At 38.7% G+C, this 15154-nt stretch overlaps 1 protein-coding gene across 2 annotated transcripts in view; it reads right to left on the reverse strand.

The window, feature by feature from the left end:
- Positions 1 to 15154, reverse strand: part of RALA (RAS like proto-oncogene A) — a 77143-nt gene that overhangs the window by 26559 nt on the left and 35430 nt on the right. The window contains exon 2 of one of the 2 annotated variants that reach the window (XM_079932431.1): positions 4431 to 4505. The exons of the other annotated variant lie outside the window; for it this stretch is intronic. The gene's annotated coding sequence lies outside the window, so the exon portion shown is untranslated. The remainder of the gene's footprint in view (positions 1 to 4430; positions 4506 to 15154) is intronic. 2 annotated transcript variants of the gene reach the window in all.

Below are 15154 nucleotides of genomic sequence, written 5' to 3' on the forward strand. Positions count from 1 at the left end.
CTGTGCCTTATTATGTAAGGCACAGTTCTAGGCACTGGGATATGGAGTTGAATTCCATAGGCCTAGGTCCCTGACCTCATATGTTTAGTTAACAGGTACCCATACTGTATTGTTTCCTGTTGCCGCTATAACAAACACTATAAATTTACAGGGGCTTAAAACAACACAAAATTTATCATCCTGTTGTCAGAAGTCCAAAATGAATCTTAAGAGGCTAAAGTCAAGATGTCAGCAGGGTGGGTTCCTTCTGGACACTCCAGAGGAGAATCTGTTCCCTACCTGTCCCACTTCTAGAGACTGGCTTTCCTTGGCCCCTGGCTGCAACACTATCATCTCTGCTTCCGTAGTCAGACCTCTCTCTGCCTCCCTCTTATAAGGAGACTTGTGATGAGGAAACTTGTGATTACATTTAAGGCCCACAAGGATAATCCAGAAAATCACCCCCCAATCCTTAACTTAATCACACCTGCACAGTCCCTTTTGCAATAGGAAGTAACATTCAAAGTTATGGGCATGAGGACATGGTTATCTTGTCGTCGGGGCGTTAATCGGCCAACCACACACGGAAGGAAGTGGGCCAAGGAGCTTCAGACCACAAATCTCCAACCCAAACTCTCGGCTCTCTATTTTAAACTTTATGAAAATTTCTAAGAAGTGATCAGTCTAGTTCTCCAGTACTTAATAAGGAATACTCTACCAAGTAAGATCTCAAACACTCCCTGTCCACTAAAAACAATAAACCCAATGATCTTTATATTTCCAGAGTTCATTATTACCTTTTTTAGACTTTCATAATAAAGACACTTACTATTAGGCTGTAGTTTAATAAAACTAATAGCTGGCAGAAGTTCCCACTGAGAGATTCCTTGTTAATAAAGAGATAAAATGGAGCATGCCTCTCCCCTCCAATTTGAATAGCGCATTAAAGGCTATGATCCCTGAAGTTCAGTTCCTATCAAAGCATTATAAACCACTACTAAGCACAAGCAGGGAGAGGCCACAGTAGTGACTCATCCTTCAAAATGAAAAACAGTTCATACGGACAACTCTCAAATGACACTCCCTATCTGCATGAAGAATACCTGCTCAATAAAGGAATTTAGTATAAAATGAACAATTTTAGAAGAGTCAGAATATACCTGACCAAGAAAGCAAGATACACAATTCTATTCTGAAAGGGATTTGAGACTATTTCAGTTTACTACTAGGCACAGATACAGACAATATCACTGGCATATTTTTCCAACCATTTAAAGAACAGGTATTATTAATACTATTTAATGTTTTGCAACATAGAGAAAGCCTCCAAATTCTTTTTTGAGAGCTAGCTTAACATTGATGCAAAGTTCCTAACAAAGAGAGACTACAGGAAAAACAGACTGACTGACCTATCATGTAAATATGGTGCAAAAATTCTAAATAAAAAATGTTAGAATCCAGCACACTAAAAGAATACACCAAAGTGACCAGGTGGGATTCAACCAGATATGCAAGAATGTCTTTATATTTTAGGAAGTCAATGTAATTCTTCATATTAATAGAAGAGAAAAGTCATAGATTACATGATCTGGAATGATAGTTGATAAAATTCAAAGTCCACTGCTTATACCAATAATGATTTCATACTTAGGCCAAAGGAATCAACTGAAAAATTACTATGAACAAGAGATTTCAAAGATAATGGTTATATAATCAACATATTATGTAAAAAATAAATTTCTTTTCAAATAACCAGTTAGAATATATAATGGAAGGAAAGACTCAATTTACAACAAGACTCACAAAGAATACATAATTAAGAATAAAATTAACACAAACTGTAAGATATTCATGAAGACAATTCAATAATGATATTTAGGTAACAGAAAGGGTGACTTTATGAAGATAAATGAAGGTAGATCCTGTTCTTGGGACAAGAAGGTTGTATACTGGTAAAGGCACAAAACTCTGATAATAAGAAAGACTATTAATTTCTAACATATAAAAATCTCCTCACAATAAAAAAAATTTTTGACCACTGAGTCAAAAGACAAAGGACTTGACTTTGGACTCATCTGATCTATCGCCTAGTTTTCTTTATCCTTAAATTTGTGAAGATAATTTCTGATGTTGAAAACTGGCTTTAACTTTTTCTTTAAAAGCAGGTTGATTTATATACAATAAAATCACCCTTTTAATGAGATTTGATAAAGGTATACAGTCATATAACACCACCACAATCAAGACACAGAATAGTTCCATCACCTCCAAAGGTTTCCCCTTATTCTTTGCAGTCAATCTCTTCCATCACCCCATCCCATGGCAGCCACTGATCTGATTTCAGTTCCTATTGTTTTGCCTTTTCCAGAATGTTATATAAATGGATCATACTGTACATAGCCTTTGTGCCTGTTTCTTTTCACCTAGCTAAGGCTTTTGAGATATATTCATACAGTTACATGTATCAGTGGCACGTGCTTTTTTTTTTACTGTTCAATAGTATTCCGTTGTCTGGAAATAGCATAATTTGTTTATCCATTCACATTTATTTGGGGTGTTTCCATTTTTATAATTTTATAAATAAAGAAGCTATAAAGAGTCGTGTACTGGTCTTTGTGTGTGTGTGTGTGTGTGTGTGTATATATATATATATATATATATATATATGTTTTCATTTCTCTTGGATAAATACCTAGGAGTGAGACTGCTAAACTGTACAATAAGTGTGTGTTGAAATGTCTTTCGAAGTGGCTATACTTTTCTGTATTTCCACAATGAATGAGATTACCAGTCGCTCCACATCCTGGTACAGTCACAGCCACAGTCTTTTCATGCTAAGCGGCCTATTGGATGTGTACTGGTATTACACTGTGGGTTTAATTTGCATTTTCCTAATGACTAATCATGTTGGGCATCTTTTAGCGTGGTTATTTACCATCTATGTGTCTTGGAGTTCAAATCTTTTACCCATTTTTAAAAATTGGGTTTTTAAAAGTGAGTTTTAAGAGTTCTTTAGGTATCCTGGAATCAAATCCTTTATCAGAGATATACCTTGAAAATATTTTCCCCCAGTCTGTGGCTTATCTGTCCATTTTCTTAACAAGTTTTGTGAAGAGTAGAAGCTTTTGATTTTGATGAAGTGCAATTTATCAATTTTTTTTAATGTTTCAATGCTTTTGGGGTCCTAATCTTTGACAAATTTTAAATGACGAAGAAGCTACTGTAATGTGAATATTTATAAACAAAACCTTACTATTTAGTTATTATTAAAAATAGAAAATGGAAGGAAGTCCAGGTGAAACATAACTTGTAACTGACATCCTGAACTCTCAGAAGGTCCTTCTTTATTTCAAGATATACAATCAGCTCAAAAGGATCAACAGTCAAAGCCAGAAAGTCCCCGAGGCAATGCTTTACTTCTAAAATGTAATAACTTAATATTTTCCAATTACCCAGACTTCACTGAATAAGGACAACACAAAATTATAACTAAGACTGAGCTAAAGAAAATAATGTTCTGTTTTAAGGGTACAATAGTTGAAAGCTGCTTAAAGATGGCTTAACAATTTGCCTGGTCTGCATAATAAAATTTATTTATATGACTTGCCAGACATGTTGTCAGACATCAAAGCACAGACTTTTAAAATCATGGGAAGGCTCAAATTACTTTACCTCTTTGGGTCTCGGCTTGTTTGTAAAACTAAGTTTAAGATGAATAATTTAGCACATGGAAGATGTCTAAATACACATAGTAAGTACGGGTAATGTAAACATTCAGGCATCTTTTTAGAAGACCCTACATTTATATGCAGCGTATATGCAGTCCCCAGTCAGTGCAAAATTACTGATATTACCAGCAGCACAAAAGTAAAGCCCTCACCAGTTAAAACTAGCAAAACATTTCTAGAACTCCGGAGGAAGTCATGACTAAACTGAGACTTGAAAGACAAAGCATTTTAACAGACCAGGTGAACCTGGGGGTGTTGGTGAGAGATGAAGGAAGAAGTAAAAAGTAAAAAGGGCCAGAAACAGGCGTTTACATGCCAGCAATTGAGATTTTTTTTATTCTTAGAGCAAAGAGAATTACCAGGATTTTTTAAGTGAGAGATTATGACTCAGAAGGCAGGAAGAGCAGCCACAGGCTACAGGGCAATGGTGACTAGGGAGAAGATGGGGATGGATTTGAGACATTAAGAAAAAAGCATCAACCAAATCTGGGGACAGATTAGATATGAGGGGTTGAAGGGACAATTCAAGCCAAAGTACCCAACTTCCTGGCTTGAGTGGATACAGGTTAGGAAAGGAAGAGGAACAAGCAGCATTTTTAGGAGGGGTGGTGGTGAAAAGAGTTGGTGCAAGGAAATGATGGAAATCTACACCGATTTTTTAATGGATCAAAATATTTTAAAGGAAGAATCTAAGTACAGCCTAAGTATAAGCAGTTTTCTTACCCCAGTCACAGAGGTTCTGCTACCACACTATGACTTGATTTCAGCAGTGTTGAGAAATAAGCAACAGGGCGGAACCTGAAAGGTGGAAGATAAAAAGACTGATAAACTACTATTTATAGCTATTTTAACATTTTTCTTTGAACCCCTAAATATGCTTTTAAAATAAGATTATGTAGAAAAATATTTAATAATTATTAATTATAAAGAATATACATTTTGCTCCTGTATTCCTATGCTAACTATGGCAAGACACATAACAATAATCTTTTGAATTTTGAACCATGTGAGTCTTTTACCTATTTGAAAATTCAATACGTGTTATTTACTGAACATACCAGCTACAAAATTGGATGAAGAAGTAATATCAAGCCTGAATTTAACAGAACTACTAAAAAAGTATGACTTATGTAATTTATACCTGCTTTAGAGTCTACTGCATCCAAGCTATAAATTAGGTGTATAAATACTGTTATTTTGAGTTTCTTTTATTGATATATTTATAAATCTGATATTGCCTGTGAAAACTCTCCTGATTTAAGAAGGAGAACCAGAAAAAAATAATTGAATTAACCATGCCTGGGGCTTCCTTGGTGGCGCAGTGGTTAAGAATCCACCTGCCAATGCAGGGGACACAGGTTCGAGCCCTGGTCTGGGAAGATCCCACATGCCGCGGAGCAACTAAGCCCATGCGCCACAACTACTGAGCCCACGTGCCTAGACCCCGTGCTCTGCAACAAGAGAAGCCACTGCAACGAAAAGCCCACGCACCGCAATGAAGACCCAACACAGCCAAAAATAAATAAATAAAATAAATAAAAATGAAAAAAAAAAAACCATGCCTGAATGATCCAACTTAAAAATGAACAGGGCATTTCATTAACTGCATAAGACATATCAAACTACATATTAGAAGAAATACTGACAAAAAGTTTAACAGTAAACAGTCATTAGCAAATGAAATATTTTAAAAGAATCTAAGTATGGCCTCTGGTTTACATGAAGACATCTGTTAAATCCCACTTTGGGATGCACGTTTCATTTAAGTTAGCTCTCTCTTTGTATAGTGGCTTCCCTGATCTTTTGGTCTGCTTTTGGATTTCCTTTCTGTTTGTTTCTTATGCCCATATTCTGAGTCAACATATATTTATTAAGAGTCAGATACTGTGCTAGGCATTGGGGGGGGGGACGGGGAGGGGAAGCGGGGTACACAGATGAGCAAGTCAAAATCCCTGACTTTGAGATCTTACAACAAAGTAACAGAGATGTGGGGGAGGACAGTATTAAGTTGTAACATGCAAGTCTGCCTCCTGCATCCCTTTCCACTTAAGTCACACTTGCTTTTTCTATGTTGTTTTGTTGACTTCATAGCTTCAATTTTTATTTTTTAATTTAATTTTAATTTAATCATCCTGTAGATGTAGAGCAGTCTATTTACCAACTCTTGTAATAGAAGACATCATAGCTGTTTGGAGTTCTTCTAAATTCTAAATGGATAACCATCTGTTTCTATATTTAAAATGCTTTTCATGAGGTAGATTTTAAGGAATTGTAATGAATGAACGGATTGTTTAAGGTTTATTAGACATATTGTCCAATGCTTTTCAAAAGTGCTATACAACTGTTCACGACATTCCTATTAGCAATGGGCATTCTTTTAAAAAATCTAATTATATATTGGGAAAAAGATCTCATTTTTTCTAACTACGTCTTTGATTACATGATGAGGGTGACCATTTTTTCCATGTATTTATTTATTTTGTGAATTGTTAATTCACATCCTTTACTAATCTGGCAATAGTATCTCATATTATACTTTTTATACTTTCATGTCACCATTGGCGAGGCTTTCTTTCCTCTTGCTTTCCCAGTCCACTATAGCAGGTTTCTTCTGTTGCTGGGTAGATCTACTTCCCATGACAGATCTGGAGAGGTAACAGACTATGTTCACTGGCATTTTAGTGGATGGGCTTTACTTCAGGGTTCATGGGCAAGGAACAGGTTGACAGGGTAGGATCTTTCTCCAAATATCAAAATAAGGAGCGTACTCGCTGGAACACTAACTCTTGCATTAGGACACCTAGTCCTCCTCAGGCTGAGAGTTTAAAAACAAGGTTGTTTTGAAAGTAGATTTCCAAAATTAGCATGGTAACCAACGTCGTGTAATCTTTGTATGGGCTGAGTGAGTGGGCAGCATATCCAATGAGCTCTTGATATGTCCTCCTTTAATTACTACCATGTCCTATCATCTCTTCTGCTCTCTGTTCCTACTGACTCAAGCTTAGAGTCTCTTCAGGACTCTAAGGGGAAAAATAGATGCCACGTGCAGTTTCCCTCATGGGTATGCTGGGCTGGGGCTTTCTCCACCCTGGTTCAGCCATCAACGCCATCTGTTTTCTGTCTTCTGGAACCTGGAAGTGTCTGCTTTGCTGATGGTCACCCCATCTGTTCCCATTCTCAGTTATGGATTTACAAATTTCCGCCTCTAAGTTTTTTTCCTCTCTGTCATTTCACAGGGAGTCGGGGCTACAGAGGAGTAGGACACATTAATTTAGTCTACTGGCTTTCCCTGTAGACGAGCTAAAATCCAGAGCTGACTTGATTTGGAATGCCAAAATATTTCAGACTTAGAAACTATGAAAATCTCTATTAAACAGGTCTAATTTTACAATTAGCCTCAGCTTTTTTGCACAGCAAAGGAAACCATTGACAAAATTAAAAGAGAACCTACTGAATAGCAGAAAATATTTGCAAATGATATGACCGATAAGGGATTAATATCCAATAGATATAAATAGCTCACACAACTCAATATAAACAGCTCATAGAACTCAACATCAAAAAAAGCAAACAACCCAATTGAAAAAATGAGAAGAACTGAATAGACATTTTCCCAAAGACAAAATGCAGATGGCCAGGCACAGGCACATGAAAAGATGCTTCACATTGCTAATCATCAAGGAAATGCAAATCAAAACCATAATGACATCACCTCACACCTGTGAGAATGGCCATCATCAAAAAGACAACAAATAGAGGGACAAGAGGAAGATGGCTGAAGAGTAAGACGCGGAGATCACCTTCCTCCCCACAGATACACCAGAAATACATCTACACGTGGAACAACTCCTACAGAACACCTACTGAAGGCTGGCAGAAAACCTCAGACCACCCAAAAGGCAAGAAACTCCCCACGTACCTGGGCAGGGCAAAAGAAAAAAGAAAAAACAGAGACAAAAGGATAGGGACGGGACCCGCACCAGTGGGAGGGAGCTGTGAAGGAGGAAAGGTTTCCACACACTAGGAAGCCCCTTCGTGGGCGGAGACTGCGGGTGGCGGAGGGGGCAGCTTCGGGGCTGCGGAGGAGAGCACAGCAACAGACAGGGGTGCAGAGGGCAAAGCGGAGAGATTCCTGCACAGAGGATCGGTGCCGACCGGCACTCACCAGCCCAAGAGGCTTGTCTGCTCACCCACCGGGGCGGGCGGGACTGGGAGCTGAGGCTCAGGCTTTGCTCCGAGCGCTGGGAGAGGACTGGGGTTGGCGGCGTGAACACTGCCTGCAGGGGGTTAGTGCGCCACGGCTAGCCGGGAGGGAGTCCGGGGAGAAGTCTGGACCTCCGAAGAGGCAAGAGACTTTTTCTTCTCTCTTTGTTTCCTGGTGCGCGAGGAGTGGGGATGAAGAGCGCTGCTTAAAGGAGCTGCAGAGACGGGCGTGAGCCGCGGCTAACAGCGTGGACACCAGAGACGAGCATGGGACGCTAAGGCTGCTGCTGCCGCCACCAAGAAGCCTGTGTGCGAGCACAGGTCACTATCCACACCTGCCCTCCCGGGAGCCTGTGCAGCCCGCCACTGCCAGGGTCCCGGGATCCAGGGACAACTTCCCCGGAAGAATGCACGGCGCGCCTCAGGCTGGTGCAACGTCACGCAGGCCTCTGCCGCCGCAGGCCCGCCCCGCACTCTGTGCCCCTCCCTCCCCGCAGCCTGAGTGAGCCAGAGCCCCGAATCAGCGGCTCCTTTAACCCCGTCCTGTCTGAGTGAGGAACTGACGCCGTCTGGCGACCTACACGCAGCGGCGGGGCCAAATCCAAAGCTGAGGCCCTGGGAGCTGTGAGAACAAAGAAGAGAAAGGGAAATCTCTCCCAGCTGCCTCAGAAGCAGCGGATTAAAGCTCCACAATCAACTTGATGTACCCTGCATCTGTGGAATACATGAATAGACAACCAATCATCCCAAATTGAGGAGGTGGACTTTGAGAGCAAGATTTATGATTTTTTCCCCTTTTCCTCTTTTTGTGAGTGTGTATGTGTATGCTTCTGTGTGAGATTTTGTCTGTATAGCTTTGCTTCCACCATTTGTCCTAGGGTGCTAAGTGTCCGTTTTTGTTTTTTTAAAAATTATTTTTTCTTAATAATTAATTTTATTTTATTTACTTTATCTTCTTTCTTTCTTTTTTTCGTTCCTTCCTTCCTTCCTTCATTCTTCTAATTCATTCTACTTTTTCTCCCTTTTATGCTGAGCCATGTGGATGAAAGGCTCTTGGTGCTGCAGCCAGGAGTCAGTGCTGTGCCTCTGAGGTGGGAGAGCCAACTTCAGAACACTGGTCCACAAGAGACCTCCCAGCTCCACATAATATCAAACGGCAAAAATCTCCCAGAGATCTCCATCTCAACAGCAGCACCCAGCTTCACTCAATGACCAGCAAGCTCCAGTGCTGGACATCCTATGCCAAACAACTAGAAAGACAGGAACACAACCCCACCCATTAGCAGAGAGGCTGCCCAAAATCATAATAAGTCCACAGACACCCCAAAACACACCACCAAACGTGGACCTGCCCACCAGAAAGACAAGATCCAGCCTCATCCACCAGAACACAGGCACTAGTCCCCTCCACCAGGAAGCCTACACAACCCACTGAACAAACCTTAGCCACTGGGGACAGACACCAAAAACAACGGGAACTACAAACCTGCAGCCTGCGAAGAGGAGACCCCAAACACAGTAAGATAAGCAAAATGAGAAGACAGAAAAACACACAGCAGATGAAGGAGCAAGATAAAAACCCACCAGAACTAACAAATGAAGAGGAAATATAGGCAGTCTACCTGAAAAAGAATTCAGAATGATAGTAAAGATGATCCAAAATCGTGGAAATGGAATAGACAAATTGCAAGAAACATTTAACAAGGACCTAGAAGAACTAAACATGAAACAAACAACGATGAACAACACAATAAATGAAATGAAAAATACTCTAGATGGGATCAATAGTAGAATAACTGAGGCAGAAGAACGGATAAGTGACCTGGAAGATAAAATAGTGGAAATAACTACTGCAGAGCAGAATAAAGAAAAAAGAATGAAAAGAACGGAGGACAGTCTCAGAGACCTCTGGGACAACATTAAATGCACCAACATTCAAATTATAGGGGTTCCAGAAGAAGAAGAGAAAAAGAAAGGGACTGAGAAAATATTTGAAGAGATTATAGTTGAAAACTTCCCTAATATGGGAGAGGAAATAGTTAATCAAGTCCAGGAAGAACAGAGAGTCCCATACAGGATAAATCCAAGGAGAAATACGCCAAGACACATATTAATCAAACTGTCAAAAATTAAATACAAAGAAAACATACTAAAAGCAGCAAGGGAAAAACAACAAATAACACACAAGGGAATCGCCATAAGGGTAACAGCTGATCTTTCAGCAGAAACTCTGCAAGCCAGAAGGGACTGGCAGGACATATTTAAAAGTGATGAAGGAGAAAAACCTGCAACCAAGATTACTCTACCCAGCAAGGATCTCATTCAGATTTGATGGAGAAATTAAAACCTTTACAGACAAGCAAAAGCTGAGAGAGTTCAGCACCACCAAACCAGCTCTACAACAAATGCTAAAGGAACTTCTCTAGGCAAGAAACACAAGAGAAGGAAAAGACTACAATAACGAACCCAAAACAATTAAGAAAATGGGAATAGGAACATACATATCGATAATTACCTTAAATGTGAATGGACTAAATGCTCCCACCAAAAGACACAGATTGGCTGAATGGATACAAAAACAAGACCCATATATATGCTGTCTACAAGAGACCCACTTCAGACCTAGAGACACATACAGACTGAAAGTAAGGGGATGGAAAAAGATATTCCATGCAAATGGAAACCAAAAGAAAGCTGGAGTAGCAATTCTCATATCAGACAAAATAGACTTTAAAATAAAGACTATTAGAAGAGACAAAGAAGGACACTACATAATGATCAAGGGATCGATCCAAGAAGATATAACAACTGTAAATATTTATGCACCCAACACAGGAGCACCTCAATACATAAGTCAAATACTAACAGCCATAAAAGGGGAAATCGACAGTAACACATTCATAGTAGGGGACTTTAACACCCCACTTTCACCAATGGACAGATCATCCAAAATGAAAATAAGGAAACACAAGCTTTAAATGATACATTAAACAAGATAACTTAATTGATATTTATAGGACATTCCATCCAAAAACAACAGAATACACATTTTTCTCAAGTGCTCATGGAATATTCTCCAGGATAGATCTTATCTTGGGTCACAAATCAAGCCTTGGTAAATTTAAGAAAATTGAAATTTTATCAAGTATCTTTTCCGACCTCAACACTATGAGACTAGATATCAAATACAGGAAAAGATCTGTAAAAAATACAAACACATGGAGGCTAAACAATACACTACTTAATAACGAAGTGATCACTGAAGAAATCAAAGAATAGCTAGAAACAAATGACAATGGAGCCACGATGGCCCAAAACCTATGGGATGCAGCAAAAGCAGTTCTAAGAGGGAAGTTTACAGCAATACAATCCTACCTTAAGAAACAGGAAACATCTCGAATAAACAACCTAAACTTGCACCTAAAGCAATTAGAGAAAGAAGAACAAAAAACCCCCAAAGTTAGCAGAAGGAAAGAAATCATAAACATGAGATCAGAAATAAATGAAAAAGAAATGAAGGAAACGATAGCAAAGATCAATAAAACTAAAAGCTGGTTCTTTGAGAAGATAAACAAAATTGATAAACCACTAGCCAGACTCATCAAGAAAAAGAGGGAGAAGACTCAAATCAATAGAATTAGAAATAAAAAAGGAGAAGTAACAACTGACACTGCAGAAATACAAAAGATCATGAGAGATTACTACAAGCAACCCTATGCCAATAAAATGGACAACCTAAAGAAATGGACAAATTCTTAGAAATGCACAACCTGCCAAGACTGAATCAGAAAGAAATAGAAAATATGAACAGACCAATCACAAGCACTGAAATTGAGATTAAAAATCTTCCAACAAACAAAAGCCCAGGACTAGATGGCTTCACAGGCGAATTCTATCAAACATTTAGAGAAGAGCTAACACCATCCTTCTCAAACTCTTCCAAAATATAGCAGAGGAAGGAACACTCCCAAACTCATTCTACAAGGCCACCATCACCCTGACACCAAAAGCAGACAAAGATGTCACAAAGAAAGAAAACTACAGGCCAATATCACTAATGAACATAGATGCAAAATTCCTCAACAAAATACTAGCAAACAGAATCCAACAGCACATTAAAAGGGTCATACACCACGATCAAGTGGGCTTTATCCCAGGGATGCAAGGATTCTTCAATATATGCAAATCAATCAATGTAATACACCATATTAACAAACTGAAGGAGAAAAACCATATGATCATCTCAATAGATACAGAGAAAGCCTTCGACAAAATTCAACACCCATTTATGATAAAAACCCTGCAGAAAGTAGGAGTAGAGGGAACTTTCCTCAACATAATAAAGGCCATATATGAGAAACCCACAGCCAACATCGTCCTCAATGGTGGAAAACTGAAAGCATTTCCACTAAGATCAGGAACAAGACAAAGTTGCCCACTCTCACCAGTCTTATTCAACATAGTTGTGGAAGTTTTAGCCACAGCAATCAGAGAAGAAAAGGAAATAAAAGGAATCCAAATCGCAAAAGAAGAAGTAAAGCTGTCACTGTTAGCAGATGACATGATACTACACATAGAGAATCCTAAAGATGCTACCAGAAAACTACTAGAGCTAATCAATGAATTTGGTAAAGTAGCAGGATACAAAATTAATGCACAGAATTCTCTGGCATTCCTATACACTAATGATGAAAAATCTGAAAGTGAAATCAAGAAAACACTCCCATTTACCACTGCAACAAAAAGAATAAAATATCTAGGAATAAACCTACCTAAGGAGACAAAAGACCTGTATGCAGAAAATTATAAGACACTGATGAAAGAAATTAAAGATGATACAAAGAGATGGAGAGATATACCATGTTCTTGGATTGGAAGAATCAACATTGTGAAAATGACTCTACTACCCAAAGTAATCTACAGATTCAATGCAATCCCTATCAAACTACCACTGGCATTTTTCACAGAACTAGAATAAAAAATTTCACAATTTGTATGGAAACACAAAAGACCCTGAACAGCCAAAGCAATCTTGAGAACGAAAAACGGAGCTGGAGGAATCAGGCTCCCTGACTTCAGACTATACTGCAAAGCTACAGTAATCAAGACAGTATGGTACTGGCAAAAAAACAGAAATATAGATCAATGGAACAGGATAGAAAGCCCAGAGATAAACCCACGCACATATGGTCACCTTATCTTTGATAAAGGAGGCAGGAATGTACAGTGGAGAAAGGACAGCCTCTTCAATAAGTGGTGCTGGGAAACCTGCACAGGTACATGTAAAAGTATGAGATTAGATCACTCCCTAACACCATACACAAAAATAAGCTCAAAATGGATTAAAGACCTAAATGTAAGGCCAGACACTATCAAACTCTTAGAGGAAAACACAGGCAGAACACTCTATGACATAAATCACAGCAAGATCCTTTTTGACCCACCCCCTAGAGAAATGGAAATAAAAACAAAAATAAACAAATGGGACCTAATGAAACTTCAAAGCTTCTGCACAGCAAACGAAACCATAAACAAGACCAAAAGACAACCCTCAGAATGGGAGAAAATATTTGCAAATGAAACAACTGACAAAGGATTAATCTCCAAAATTTATAAGCATCTCATACAGCTCAAAAAGAAAAAAAGAAACAACCCACTCAAAAAAATGGGCAGAAGATCTAAATAGACATTTCTCCAAAGAAGATATACAGACTGCCAACAAACACATGAAAGAATGCTCAACATCATTAATCATTAGAGAAATGCAAATCAAAACTACAATGAGATATCATATCACACTAGTCAGAATGGCCATCATCAAAAAATCTAGAAACAATAAATGCTGGAGAGGGTGTGGAAAAAAGGGAACACTCTTGCACTCCTGGTGGGAATGTGAATAGGTACAGCCACTACAGAGAACAGTATGGAGGTTCCTTAAAAAACTACAAATAGAACTACCATATGACCCAGCAATCCCACTACTGGGCATATACCCTGAGAAAACCATAATTCAAAAAGAGTCATGTACCAAAATGTTCATTGCAGCTCTATTTACAATAGCCCGGAGATGGAAACAACCTAAGTGTCCATCATTGGATGAATGGATAAAGAAGATGTGGCACAAATATACAATGGAATATTACTCAGCCATAAAAAGAAACGAAATTGAGCTATTTGTAATGAGGTGGATGGACCTAGAGTGAAGTAAGTCAGAAAGAGAAAGAGAAATACTGTATGCTAACACATATATATGGAATTTAAGAAAAAAAATGTGTCATGAAGAACCTAGGCGTAAGACAAGAATAAAGACACAGACCTACTAGAGAATGGACTTGAGGATATGGGGAGGGGGAAGGGTAAGCTGTGACAAAGCGAGACAGAGGCATAGACATATATACACTACGAAACGTAAGGTAGATAGCTAGTGGGAAGCAGTCGCATAGCACAGGGAGATCAGCTCAGTGCTTTGTGACAGCCTGTAGGGGTGGGATAGGGAGGGTGGGAGAGAGGGAGATGCAAGAGGGAAGAGATATGGGAACATATGTATATGTATAACTGATTCACTTTGTTATAAAGCAGAAACTAACACACCATTGTAAAGCAATTATACTCCAATAAAGATGTAAAAAAAAAAAGACAACATATAAATGTTAGTGAGGATGTCGAGAAAAGGAAACCCTTGTACCTTGTTGGTGAGTATGTAAACTGGTGCAGCTACTATGGAAAACAGTACAAAGATTTCTCAAAAAAACTAAAAATAGAACTACCATATGACCAAACAATTCCACTCCTGGGTATATATCCAAATGAAAACAAAACACTAATTTGAAAAGATACAAGCACCCCAATATTCATAGCAACATTATTTACAATCACCAAGATACAGAAGCGACCTACACACACATTGTAATATTACTCAACCATAAAAAAGAATGAAATCTTGCCATTGCAGCAACATGGATGGACGTGGGGAGGATTATGCTAAGTGAAGTCAGACAGAGAAAGATAAATACTGTAAAAAAAAAAAAAAAAAAAACAAAACAAAACCACAACGAACTAGTGAATATAACAAAAAGAAGCAGACTCACAGATACAGAGAACAAACTAGTGGTTACCAGTGGGGAGAGGGAAGGGGGAGGGGTAATATAGGGGTAGGGGAATAAGAGATAAAACTATTAGGTATAAAGTAAGCTATAAGGACATATTGTAGAACACAGGGAATATAGTCAGTATTTTAGAATAAC

The sequence above is a fragment of the Stenella coeruleoalba genome (assembly GCF_951394435.1).
Source record: "Stenella coeruleoalba genome assembly, chromosome: 9".
Classification (NCBI taxonomy): Eukaryota; Metazoa; Chordata; class Mammalia; order Artiodactyla; family Delphinidae; genus Stenella; species Stenella coeruleoalba.